The sequence below is a fragment of the Somniosus microcephalus genome, chromosome 11 (assembly GCF_052327205.1).
Source record: "Somniosus microcephalus isolate GS21.2 chromosome 11, FLI_Smic_1.0, whole genome shotgun sequence".
NCBI lineage: Eukaryota > Metazoa > Chordata > Chondrichthyes > Squaliformes > Somniosidae > Somniosus > Somniosus microcephalus.
The window spans coordinates 238,636,784-238,650,559 of record NC_140997.1 but is presented as its reverse complement, the minus strand read 5'-3'; positions in this window follow the sequence as shown (position 1 = coordinate 238,650,559).

The window sequence follows — 13,776 nt, the reverse complement described above, 5'->3', positions numbered from 1 at the left end:
TACCTCCTCTTTGTCAAATTTTATCCTATCAAGTGTCTCCACTACCTCCTCCTTTACTGTGTCTGTGGCAGCATCCTCTTCCTTGGTGAAGACAGATGCAAAGTACTCGTTTAGTACCACAGCCATGGGAACGGTAGCATAGTGGTATGGGACCGGGAGACATGATTTCAAATCCCACCACGGCCGCTGGGGAATTTAAATTCAGTTAATCTGGAATAAAAAAAGCTAGTATCAGTAATGGTGACCATGGAACAATCGGATTGTCGTAAAAGCCCATCTGGTTCACTAATGTCCTTTAGGAAAGGAAATCTGCCGTCCTTATTATGGACTATATGTGACTCCAGACCCACAGCAATGTGCTTGACTCTTAACTGCCCTCTGAAATGGGCACTCAGTTGTAACAAACAAACTGCTACAAAACACAATAATAAGAATAAAACCGGACGGACCACCCGGCACCGGCTACGGGCATGGTTACGGACACGGCAGTGGCACACCCAGTAGATCCTGCAAAGTCCTCCTCACCAACATCTGGAGACTTGTGCCAAAATTGGGCGAGCTGTCCCACAGACTAGTCAAGCAACAGCCTGACATAGTCATACTCACAGAATCATACCTTTCAGCCAATGTCCCAAACTCCTCCATCACCATAGAAACATAGAAGATAGGAGCAGGAGTAGGCCATTCGGCCTTTTGAGCCTGCTCCGCCATTCAATGCGATCATAGCTGATCATCCAAATTCAGTACCCTGTCCCTGCTTTCTCCCCATATCCCTTGATCCCTTTAGCCTTAAGAAATATATCCAACTCCTTCTTCAATATATTTAATGAATTGGCCTCAACTGCTTTCTGTGGTAGAGAATTCCACAGGTTCACCACTCTCTGGGTGAAGAAATTCCTCCTCATTTCTGTCCCATGGGATTGGGGGTAAGGTACTGTCTTGGATAGAGAACTGGTTGGCAGACAGAAAGCAAAGAGTTGGAATAAACGGGTCTTTTTCCGAGTGGCAGGCAGTGACTAGTGGGATACCGCAGGGATCGGTCCTTGGACCCCAGCTATTCACAATATATATTAATGATCTAGACAAGGGAACTAGATGTAATATCTCCAAATTTGCAGACGACACAAAGCTGGGTGGGCGTGTGTGCTGTGAGGAGGATGCCGAGAAACTCCAGGATGATTTGGACAGGTTGGGTGATTGGGCAGAAGCATGGCAGATGCAATATAACGTGGATAAATGTGAGGTTATCCACTTTGGTGTCAAAAACAGGAAGGCAGATTATTATCTGAATGGCAATAGATTGGGAGAAGGGGAAGTGCAACGAGACCTGGGTGTCCTTGTGCACCAGTCGCTGAAGGTAAGCATGCAGGTGTAGCAGGCGGCTAAGAAGGCAAATGGTATGTTGGCCTTCGTAGCGAGAGGGTTTGAGTACAGGAACAAGGATGTCTTGCTGCAGTTGTACAGGGCCTTGGTGAGACCACACCTTGAGTATTGTGTGCAGTTTTGGTCGCCTTATCTGAGGAAGGATGTTCTTGCCATGGAAGGAGTTCAGCGAAGATTCACCAGACTGATACCTGGGATGGCAGGAATGACGTATGAGGAGAGATTGTGTCGATTGGGCTTATACTCGCTGGAGTTTAGAAGAATGAGAGGTGATCTCATTGAAACTTATAAAATTCTGACAGGACTGGACAGACTAGATGCAGGAAGGATGTTCCCGATGGCGGGGGAGTCCAGAACCAGGGGTCACAGTCTAAGGATAAGGGGTAAGCCATTTAGGACAGAGATGAGGAGGAATTTCTTCACCCAGAGAGTGGTGAACCTGTGGAATTCTCTACCACAGAAGGCAGCAGAGGCCAATACATTAAATACATTCAAGAAGGAGTTGGATATATTTCTTAAGGCTAAAGGGATCAAGGGGTATGGGGAGAAAGCAGGGACAGGGTACTGAATTTGGATGATCAGCAATGATCTCATTGAATGGCGGAGCAGGCTCGAGGGGCCGAATGGCCGACTCCTGCTCCTATCTTCTATGTTTCTATGAGTGTTTCCCATCCCTCACTGCTGGGTGAAATATCCCTGTGTGCTGACCCATTCAATCCAGGCATAATGTGGTTTGCAGAAGGCCTGAGACAGGCTGCGGACAGTGCCTTGTGTGAGTGTGGAAAGAGAGGGTTTGAAGAAATCGTGAACGATAACTTGTGTGAAGTGCAAGGTTTCTTTGGAGCTTGATTGCCAATTGACCATCTCATCTGTTTCTGTCGTTATGTAATGTGTACCAGTCTTAAAATGCATGGCAAATTGATTGAGGTGTTTGGTGGGGCCCACAGCCAAAACTGAGGCCTTGTTTAAACACGTAATTTCACACTAAATGCTCGGCATTCTGCATGGGTGATACTAAAACAGCAGCTGAGGGAGCTTTTAAATGTCACGGCACATCCTTACATAATCTGTGGTGTAATCAGGATTTGGATCTGGTGCTGGCATTCCCTTACTTTGTAGGAATTTAGTTTCCATGTTTTTAAAAATATTTTGCAGATTTTTGTGCTCATTAAGGTGAGGGTGGTAGTGCAATTCATGCAGCCGGTGCCAGAATCAAACATCATCAGGTATCACACAGGTGTGGAGTAAAGCTCCCGCCACACCTGTCTCAACAAAACTCCTGAACCTCAACTTGAGAAGACATTTCCATTTTCCACCACAGCCCTCTATGTAGTGTCGCTTTCCCCCCCCCCCCCCCCCCCTCTCCTGACGATATTGCCCCACACTGCAGGTTAGCTCCAGGGTTATTCGCAACCTTCCAGTACCTCAGCCGAGTGACTTCTTCATGTGGGAGCCAAAATAGTCATCGTTGGCAGACTATTTGAGTGTGAGGCCATCATAGCTGAGCTCTCCTAAAGTCCACACACATGCTGTTTTCAGCTTAGAAACATAGAAACATAGAAGGTAGGAGCAGGAGTAGGCCATTCGGCCCCTCGAGCCTGCTCCGCCATTCAGTGAGATCATGGCTGATCATCCAAATTCAGTACCCTGTCCCTGCCTTCTCCCCATATCCCTTGATCCCTTTAGCCTTAAGAAATATATCCAACTCCTTCTTGAATATATTTAGTGAACTGGCCTCCACCGCCCTCTGTGGTAGAGAATTCCACAGGTTCACCACTCTCTGGGTGAAGAAATTCCTTCTCATTTCAGTCCTAAATGGCTTACCCCTTATCCTTAGACTATGACCCCTGGTTCTGGACTCCCCCGCCATCAGAAACATCCTTCCTGCATCTAGTCTGTCCAGGCCTGACAGAATTTTATAGGTTTCGATGAGATCCCCTCTCAATCTTCTAAACTCCAGTGAGTATAAGCCCAATCGACCCAATCTCTCCTCATACGTCATTCCTGCCATCCCAGGTATCAGCCTGGTGAATCTTCGCTGCACTCCCTCCATGGCAAGAACGTCCTTCCTCAGATAAAGCGACCAAAACTGCACACAGTACTCAAGAGTCACTGGCAAGGACTCCTGGGTCCGGAATCTCGCTGACTTTACGTTTTCTCCCGCCCCATTTGAGAATACTGGTGCACATTGAAGTGTCCCAACTAGCACTGTGCTGAGGTCAGTGAGCTCAGTACAGACTAGCTGTTCAACCTGGGGTCGTCCTGCTCTGTATGTCTGGCTGAGTGCCACAATATTCATTAAGCCATCAGTGGAGCTATAGGTTGTTGTCATGGGCTAATGAGACAGCAATGAAAGGGCATAATTTTTTTTTAAATCAAGAGAATTAAAAGGGAGCAGGATAGTGGGATTAGACAAGGGAACTTGTGTGGAGCAAAACCTGGTGCCGACTTGATGGGCTGAATGGCCTGTTTCTGTGCTGTAGCATTTTGCTTTTCTATTCCCGTTTTACGATTTTGTTCTATGATTCTATGTTCTTTGCTTTCTGAGTGAAGTTGCCTATTGATTCTATATTAAAACGGCTGCATGGTCTCAAGATTCCAAAGGTACTGCAGTAACAGCTGGTGTTATAAATGTAACGTTACTCGACAAATTGGAAACAATGGTTTGTCACTTTAACATTACGTGACAGCCCAAATTGAGCTCTGAAAGATCCTCCTATATTCCATCACTTAAAAAAAATTGAATTGTAGTTTCCCAGAACTTGTTAAACTGAGCAGAGAGCGCAGCCAGTCAGCATGTGCGATGTGAATTCAGTTCCCATATCATTTGAAGCAAATCTGAAAGAACCAAAAGTGAATATTCCAAGTGGAAATCATTTGAAGCTGTGGTTATGGCAAACCAAAGACTTAGCATTAAAGGGAGAGTGGAACCCATACCGATACAAAATGAAAACTGAGTGGCGGAACCCACCAGAAGCCGAGAAATGGAAAAGCACAATAGAACAGTGGAATGGAATAGGAGCGGTAAAAGCAAACTAGGCAGATACTCCCTTCCCCGCCAGCCGCCCCCCCCCCCCCACACACAAGAGGAGCCGAGGCCCTGTCCATGGGTCTGTAACAGAGGCCGAGGCTGAGGTTCTGTCCGTGGGTCTGTAACCGAGGCCGAGGTCCTGTCCACGGGTCTGTAACAGGAGCCAAGGCCGAGGTTCTGTCCGTGGGTCTGTAACAGAGGCCGAGGTCGAGGTCCTGTCCGTGGGTCTGTAACAGAGGCCGAGGTCGAGGTCCTGTCCGTGGGTCTGTAACAGAGGCCGAGGCTGAGGTTCTGTCCGTGGGTCTGTAACAGGAGCCGAGGCTGAGGTCCTGTCCGTGGGTCTGTAACAGGAGCCGAGGCTGAGGTCCTGTCCGTGGGTCTGTAACAGAGGCCGAGGCTGAGGTTCTGTCCGTGGGTCTGTAACAGAGGCCGAGGTCCTGTCCGTGGGTCTGTAACAGAGGCCGAGGCTGAGGTCCTGTCCGTGGGTCTGTAACAGAGGCCGAGGCCGAGGTCCTGTCCGTGGGTCTGTAACAGGAGCCGAGGCTGAGGTCCTGTCCGTGGGTCTGTAACAGGAGCCGAGGCTGAGGTCCTGTCCGTGGGTCTGTAACAGAGGCCGAGGCCGAGGTTCTGTCCGTGGGTCTGTAACAGAGGCCGAGGCTGAGGTCCTGTCCGTGAGTCTGTAACAGGAGCCGAGGCCGAGGTTCTGTCCGTGGGTCTGTAACCGAGGCTGAGGTCCTGTCCGTGGGTCTGTAACAGGAGCCGAGGCCGAGGTCCTGTCCGTGGGTCTGTAACAGGAGCCGAGGCTGAGGTCCTGTCCGTGGGTCTGTAACAGAGGCCGAGGCTGAGGTCCTGTCCATGGGTCTGTAACAGGAGCCGAGGCTGAGGTCCTGTCCGTGGGTCTGTAACAGGAGCCGAGGTTCTGTCCGTGGGTCTGTAACAGGAGCCGAGGCCGAGGTCCTGTCCGTGGGTCTGTAACAGGAGCCGAGGCCGAGGTTCTGTCCGTGGGTCTGTAACAGAGGCCGAGGTCCTGTCCGTGGGTCTGTAACAGGAGCCGAGGCTGAGGTCCTGTCCGTGGGTCTGTAACAGAGGCCGAGGCTGAGGTCCTGTCCATGGGTCTGTAACAGGAGCCGAGGCTGAGGTCCTGTCCGTGGGTCTGTAACAGGAGCCGTGGCTGAGGTCCTGTCCGTGGGTCTGTAACAGGAGCCGAGGCTGAGGTCCTGTCCGTGGGTCTGTAGAAGGAGCCGAGAGCTTAACGGCAGGATCACATTAACATTTGTTGGTTCCTTTTCCGCAGCCGGTAGCAGCCTAACTGGCGGGCGGGGGAGCGGGGAGAGAGGTTGGCACTCGGGGCTGGGGGAGGCCGGGCGGGGGGAGAGAGGTTGGCACTCAGGGCTGGGGGAGGCCGGGCGGGGGGAGAGAGGTTGGCACTCGGGGCTGGGGGAGGCCGGCCGGGGAGGAGAGGTTGGCACTCGGCTGGCGGAGGCCGGGCGGGGGGGAGGGAGGTTGGCACTCAGGGCTGGGGGAGGCCGGGCGGGGGGAGAGTGGTTGGCACTCGGGGCTGTGGGAGGCCGGGCGAGGGGAGAGAGGTTGGCACTCGGGGCTGGGGGAGGAGCGGGGAGAGAGGTTGGCACTCAGGGCTGGCGGAGGCCGGGCGGGGGGAGAGAGGTTGGCACTCGGGGCTGGGGGAGGCCGGGCGGGGGGGAGAGAGGTTGGCACTCAGGGCTGGCGGGGGGAGAGAGGTTGGCACTCGGGGCTGGGGGAGGCCGGGCGGGGGGAGAGAGGTTGGCACTCGGGGCTGGGGGAGGCCGGGCGGGGGGGAGAGAGGTTGGCACTCGGGGCTGGGGGAGGAGGGGGGAGAGAGGTTGGCACTCGGGGCTGGGGGAGGCCGGGCGGGGGGAGAGTGGTTGGCACTCGGGGCTGGGGGAGGCCGGGCAGGGGGAGAGAGGTTGGCACTCGGGGCTGGGGGAGGCCGGGCGGGGGGAGAGAGGTTGGCACTCGGGGCTGGGGGAGGCCGGGCGGGGGGAGAGAGGTTGGCACTCGGGGCTGGGGGAGGCCGGGTGGGGGGAGAGAGGTTGGCACTCGGGGCTGGGGGAGGCCGGGCGGGGGGAGAGAGGTTGGCACTCGGGGCTGGGGGAGGCCGGGCGGGGGGAGAGAGGTTGGCACTCGGGGCTGGGGGAGGAGGGGGGAGAGAGGTTGGCACTCGGGGCTGGGGCAGGAGGGGGGAGAGAGGTTGGCACTCGGGGCTGGGGGAGGCCGGGCGGGGGGAGAGAGGTTGGCACTCGGGGCTGGGGGAGGCCGGGCGGGGGGAGAGAGGTTGGCACTCGGGGCTGGAGGAGGCCGGGCGGGGGGAGAGAGGTTGGCACTCGGGGCTGGGGGAGGCCGGGCGGGGGGAGAGAGGTTGGCACTCGGGGCTGGGGGAGGCCAGGCGGGGGGAGAGAGGTTGGCACTCGGGGCTGGGGGAGGCCGGGGTGGGGGGGGGGAAACACTGCTGCACCTGCTGGCCCACAAGGAGTGCTGTGAAAGACACTTGCCTTGTGGAGCTGGCAGCTCCCGCCTCCCTTTTATTCCCGACCCTGGGAAATCAGCGCAGTAACAGTCAATTTTAAAATGGGCTCCCAATTGCACCGTTTTCATTACGTTAATAAGTGTCCTGCCTCTCCATGGCGGGACACTCAGACGCCCCGATATCCACCATTGTAAAAAAGCCAGTGTGCGCGGCATGTCGGGGACACATATTTCTCTCTTTACCCCCCCCCCCCACCCCCGGCCCTCTCCTACCCATTGTAGGGGGGCTAATATCGAGGCCTTTGGAGCAGAGGGACAGCCTGTTTTAAGGGAAGGTATATGTTCCCAATTAGGGTGAAGCTGGGCTTCCTGTAATATTGTTGTCTCCCTCTCTGATGCTGCCTGAGGGCCTGAACGATAAGAATAACACTTGTTCTATTCCAAATGGCACTTTCCACACTTTATGAAATAATCTGCTCTTGTTTCTCTAACAGTCTTTCGCCAGGAAATCTTTTTTTTTTTTTTACATAGAATTACATAGTATTTACAGCACAGAAACAGGCCACTCGGCCCAACTGGTCCATGTTGGTGCTTATGCTTCACATGAGCCTCCTCCCACCCTACTGCATCTCACCTTGTCAACATCTCCCTCTATTCCTTTTATAACCATTTGTAGTGTCGGAGGGACACTAGTTGGGAATTTACTGCCCATTCACCATGTCCTTCAAGGGACCACTAATTGAATTGGTAAAAAGCTCCTTTATCCTGGCTATCAATGATCTTCTCCACGTGCTTCTCCATGAAGTGGCGCATTTCTCTGGACGATTTGTGTATTGGTATCCCTCCAATCATGGAGACAAGACACTTTTTTCTTCTCCTATGTAGTTACCAGAAGCCTTTAAAAAAAAAAAAATCATACGTATATACCCTGTCTATCTGAAGTCATATCACGATATTAAGGGGAACAGGGTAGATAGAGAGAAACTATTTCCGCTGGTTGGGGAGTCTAGGACTAGGGGCAGAGTCTAAAAATTAGAGCCAGACCTTTCAGGAGTGAAATTAGGAAACACTTCTACACACAAAGGGTGGTAGAAGTTTGGAACTCTCTTCCACAAACAGCAGTTGATGCTAGATCAATTGTTAATTTTAAATCTGAGATTGATAGGTTTTTGTTAACCAAAGGTATTAAGGGATATGGGCCAAAGGCGGGTATATGGAGTTAGGTCGCAGATCAGCCATGATCTCATTGAAAGGCAGAACAGACACGAGGGCTAATTGGCTTCCTCCTGTTCCGAAAGATGTCAATATTCAACGCATGACAAACCTCCGTCTCTGTTGTGCAATCAAACGTGAACACGCCGATGCGCCACGAAATTGGACGAGCAGGTGAATCCCTCCCACAGGTGGAGCCGGTGAACGACCTCTCTCCGTCACATAACTATCAACAGTTAGCACCGTCCTTTAGTTCCATCATTGATTGGACAAAGCAAATTGGCAAAGGTAGACTTGAGGAAGAGTTCTTAGAGTGTATATGGGATGGTTTCTTGGAACAATATGTTGTGGAACCAACCAGGGAGAAGACTATTTTAGATCTGGTAATGTGTAAAGAGGCTGGATTAATTAATGATTAATAAAGTGAAGGATCTTCTTGGGAAGAGTGATCATAACATGGTAGAATTTCAAATTCAGTTTGAGGGTGAGAAAGCGAGGTCTTAAATTAGTGTCCTGAACTTAAACAAAGGTAATTATAAAGGTATGAAGGCAGACTTGGTTAAAGTGGACTGGGAAAATATATTACAGGGTAAGACTGTAGAAAAGCAGTGGCAAACATTTAAGGAGATATTTCATAACTCTCAGCAAAGATATATTCCAGTGAGAAAGAAAGACTCTAAGAGAAGGATGAACCATCCGTGGCTAACTAAGGAAGCAAAGGATGGAATCAAATTGAAAACAAAAGCATACAATGTTGCGAAGAATAGTGAAAGGCCAGAGGATTGGGAAATTTTTAAAAAGCAGCAAAGGACGACTAAAAAAATGATAGAGAAGATAGCTTATGAGAGTAGGCTAGCAAGAAATATAAAAACAGACAGTAAGAGCTTCTACAGGTAAATAAAAAGGAAGAGAGTAGCTAAAGTAAACGCTGGTCCTCTAGAGGATGAGTCTGGGGAATTAATAAGTATGTTGGCCTTCATTGCAAGAGGATTTGAGTACAGGAGCAAGGATGCCTTACTAGTTGTACAGGGCCTTGGTGAGACCACACCTGGAGTACTGTGTGCAGTTTTGGTCTCCTTATCTAAGAAAGGGTATACTTGCCATAGAGGGAGTGCAGCGAAGGTTCACCAGACTGATACCTGGGATGGCAGTATGAGGAGAGATTGGGTCGACTAGGCCTGTATTCACTAGAGTTTAGAAGAATGAGAGGGGATCTCATTGAAACGTATAAAATTCTGACAGGGCTGGACAGACTGGATGCAGGGAGGATGTTTCCCCTGGCTGGTGGGGTCTAGAACGAGGAGTCACAGTCTCAGGATACGGGGTAGGACATTTAGGACTGAGATGAGGAGAAATTTCTTCACTCAGAGGGTGGTGAACCTGTGGAATTCTCTACCACAGAAGGCTGTGGAGGCCAAGTCACTGAATATATTTAAGAAGGAGATAGATAGATTTCTAGACACAAAAGACATCCGGGGGTATGGGGAGAGAGCGGGAATATGGTGTTGAGATAGAGGATCAGCCATGATCATATTGAATGGCGGAGCAGGCTCGAAGGGCCGAATGGCCGACTCCTGCTCCTATTTTCCTATGTTTCTAATGGGAAACGGGGAAATGGCGGAGACTTTGAACAAATATTTAGTATCGGTCTCCACGGTAGAAGACACTAAAAGTATCCCAAAATGGATAATCAAGGGGCTATTGGGGTGGTGGGGGGGAACTTAAAACAATCACTATCACTAGAGAGAACGTACTAGGCAAACTAATGGGACTAAAGGTGGACAAGTCCCCTGGACCCGATGGCCTGCATCCTAGAGTCTTAAAAGAGGTGGCTGCAGCGATAGTGGATGCATTGGTTGTAATCTTCCAAAATTCCCTGGATTCTGGAGAGGTCCCAGCGGACTAGAAAACCGCAAATGTAACGCCCTTATTTAAGAAAGGAGGGAGACAGAAAGCAGGCAACTATCGACCAGTTAGCCTAACATCTGTCATTGGGAAAATGTCCATCATTAAGGAAGTGGTAGCAGGACATTTAGAAAATCCTAATATAGTCAAGCAGAGTCAGCATGGTTTTATGAGAGGGAAATCATGTTTGACAAATTTGCTGGAGTTCTTTGAGGATGTAATGAACAGGGTGGATAAAGGGGAACCAGTAGACATTGTGTATTTGGATTTCCAGAAGGCATTCGATAAGGTGCCACATTAAAGGTTACTACACAAGATAAGAGCTCACAGGGTTGGGGGTAATATATTAGCATGGATAGAGGATTGGCTAACTAACAGAAAACAGAGAGTTGGGATAAATGGGTCATTTTCAGGTAACTAGTGGGGTGCCACAGGGATCAGTGCTGGGGCCTCAACTATTTACAATCTATATTAATGACTTGGATGAAGGGACCGAGTGTAATGTAGCCAAATTTGCTGATGATACAAAGATAGGTGGGAAAGCAAATTGTGAGGAGGACACAAAGAATCTCCAAAGGGATATAGACAGGCTCAGTGAGTGGGCAAAAATCTGGCAGATGGAGTTTAATGTGGGAAAATGCGAGGTTATCCACTTTGGTAGGAAAAATAAAAAAGCAAATTATTATTTAAATGGGGAGAGATTACAAAATGCTGAGGTACAGGGGGATCTGGGGATCCTTGTACATGAATCACAAAAAGTTAGCATGTAGGTACAGCAAGTAATTAGGAAGGCAAATGGAGTGTTGGCCTTTATTGCAAAGGGAATGGAGAATAAAAGTAGGGAAGTCCTGTTACAACTGTACAGGGTGTCGGTGAGACCACACCTGGAGTACTGCGTACAGTTTTAGTCTCCTTATTTAAGGAAGGATATACTTGCATTGGGGGCAGTTCAGAGAAGGTTCACGAGGTTGATTCCTGGGATGGAAGGGTTGTCTTATGAGGAAAGGTTGAGCAGGTTGGGCCTATACTCATTGGAGTTTAGAAGAATGAGAGGTGATCTTATTGAAACATATAAGATTCTGAGGGGGGTGGACAGGGTGGATGCTGAGAGGATGTTTCCCCTCGTGGGGGAATCTAGAACTAGGGGGCAGAGTTTCAGAATAAGGGGACACCCATTTAAAACGGAAATGAGGAGGAATTTCTTCTCTGAGGGTGGTGAATCTGTGGAATTCTCTTCCCCAGAGAGCTGTGGAGGTTGGGTCATTGAATATATTTAAGGTGGAGGTAGACAGATTTTTGAACAATAAGGGAGTCGAGCGTTATGGGGAGCGGGCAGGGAAGTGGAGTTGAGGCCAAGATCAGATCAGTTATGATCTTATGAACAGCGGAGCAGGCCCGAGGGGCCGAATGGCCGACTCCTGCCTACGTCTGCATGGTAAATTGATTCTTTGCCATACTCGGTGTTGGTCTGAATCGGATTCATACCCAATTTCCTGAGCTCGAAGGACCATCTTGTTAATTTACTCAGTCACTCAGTGCCCCTATTTATTTTTATAATAGTCTAATTCTCTCTCTGCAGCTTTCTCCTTCCCTGTGGTTGAAGTGATGTGCTGTGATGCCCTTGTAGTTCCAGTGCAGTGCTGTCAATCCCAAACAGTTTAGTAAAATTGTTCATATGAAGCTTCTTCTGATGAGCGCTCTATAGAACTGAACCTTCAAACAGCACCTGGTTTGTGTAGATTTAATGATCTAAACTCAGCAGTGTGCTTTTCATTTGGGTCTGGGTTTGTCTTTAAGACATCATTACTATTTTCTTTCCATTGACTGTCTTTTTTTAAACCACTTTATATTGTTTTAGAGAATCTGGTGTTTATAAGTGTGAAATCTGGTTGAAGGGCTGAAGCCACCAAGCGACTAGGCAGATCAAAAGGTGATGATGAGGGGTCAGCAAGCTCGAGTTTTAAAACCTACTATTACAGGAGGAAGTGAACATTAATGCCCCCATACACAGGTAACCTCACCGCAGGTCTGCCATTGCTCACGGCCGTGGGATGCTACTGCCACTGACATTGGTGGCATTGCTGGCCTGACATCGTGGAAGGTCTGTGGCCAATTTGGAAAAGGTGAGATTCATACTTGCAGTACTTTTTGAGTGGCATTCTTGATTTAAAGGGAATTGTACATGTGAGTATCTTGTATAGGCGCAGTTTCCTTCATTGGGGCCCAACTTATTACTCGGTCAGTTCCACTGGAAGTCCAGAGTCGGAGGCACATGATCAATCCTGATTTCAACACCCTGAAGAGAAATAATGTAAGAAAGCATATTTGGAGCTTAGAAAGAGCAAACCAGGAAGTTCGAGGCGAGGAGCCCTGACCGTAGTAGTATTAATAAAATAGAGACCAGGTTATGATCGAGAGCGGTTGGAGTGTTGAGGTAAGAGAATGATCAATTGTTTATCAGATGTCGAGCTTCTCCAGAGTGTGAGAGGTGTTGGAATTTCCCCAGACAGGGAGGCAGTATTCAAGGTAAGGAAAAGGGTGATTGATATATGAAACAAATTGACTGAAGGAACAGAAAACTTTAAACAGTTTCCAAAGGAAATAGTCAAATTCCTGTTCACCTGACTGGGTCGAGGCTATTAATAAGTGTTCTAAATGAAAGTTATCTGGAAAGACTAGATGGACGGATGGTCTTCTCAACCCAGCACAATGAAGTCTATCTCGGTTGTAGCTCCATGAGTATGTCACAGTACAGTGCTCAAGTTTACTTAAGTACTGTACTCTGCATTGGGAGGGGTGAAGCTTTGAAATATAACCTATTGTGTACTATCAAACAACCTGTTTTTCTTGATCTATCAACACAATACCAATTCTGGTTTCTAATTCTTACAGAGGAAAAATTAATGTAATGTTGAGTATGGGTAGTTTGTGGTCCACTGATATGTTAATTGTAATAAAAGTAAAATACTGCTGATGCTGAAAATCTGAAATAGAAACAGAAAATGCTGGAAACACTCAGTAGGGCAGGCAGCATCTGTGGAGAGAGAAACAGAGTTAACGTTTCAGAACGGGTGATCGGTCAATCTGTTTTTATGTTCATTTTACTTTTGGGTTTACAATAAATTAACTTTGATCAGTACAAAATGGAAAATGAGAATGAAATTTATGTACTTGTTTTGAGAATTAGAACAGGCCTGTTGTGCTTCAACTTTGCCAGCATGGGCTGGTTGGGCTGAGTGGCCTGTTTCTGTGCTGAATTATCCGATGTAACTAAGGAGGCTTCACATGCATTTGTATAGTGCCTTTCACATTCTCTGGATCTCACAAAATACTTGACAGTCAACAAATTACTTTTGAATTATAATCACTGTTATTTTGTAGGCAAATACAGCAGCCAAGCTATATACAGCAAGATCCCACAAGCAGCAGTGAGATGAATGATCGTTAAACTGTTTGGGTGGTTTTGGTTGAGGAACACATGTTGGTCAGGAAATATGGACAACCATGGGATTTTTTATGTCAGGGCCTTGGTTTAATGTCCCATCTGAAAGATGGCATTTCCGACAGCTCACTACTCCCTCACTCTCTCCTGAGTGAGGTTTGAACCCACATGCTTTTGACTCAAAGGCACGAATGCTGCTCATGAGCTAAGCTGACATTTGATGGTTAACCAGAAAGCTTTTTGTGTTTAAAACATTAACGATTCTATTTTCATAAAGTCAAATGGATTTTAAAATGTT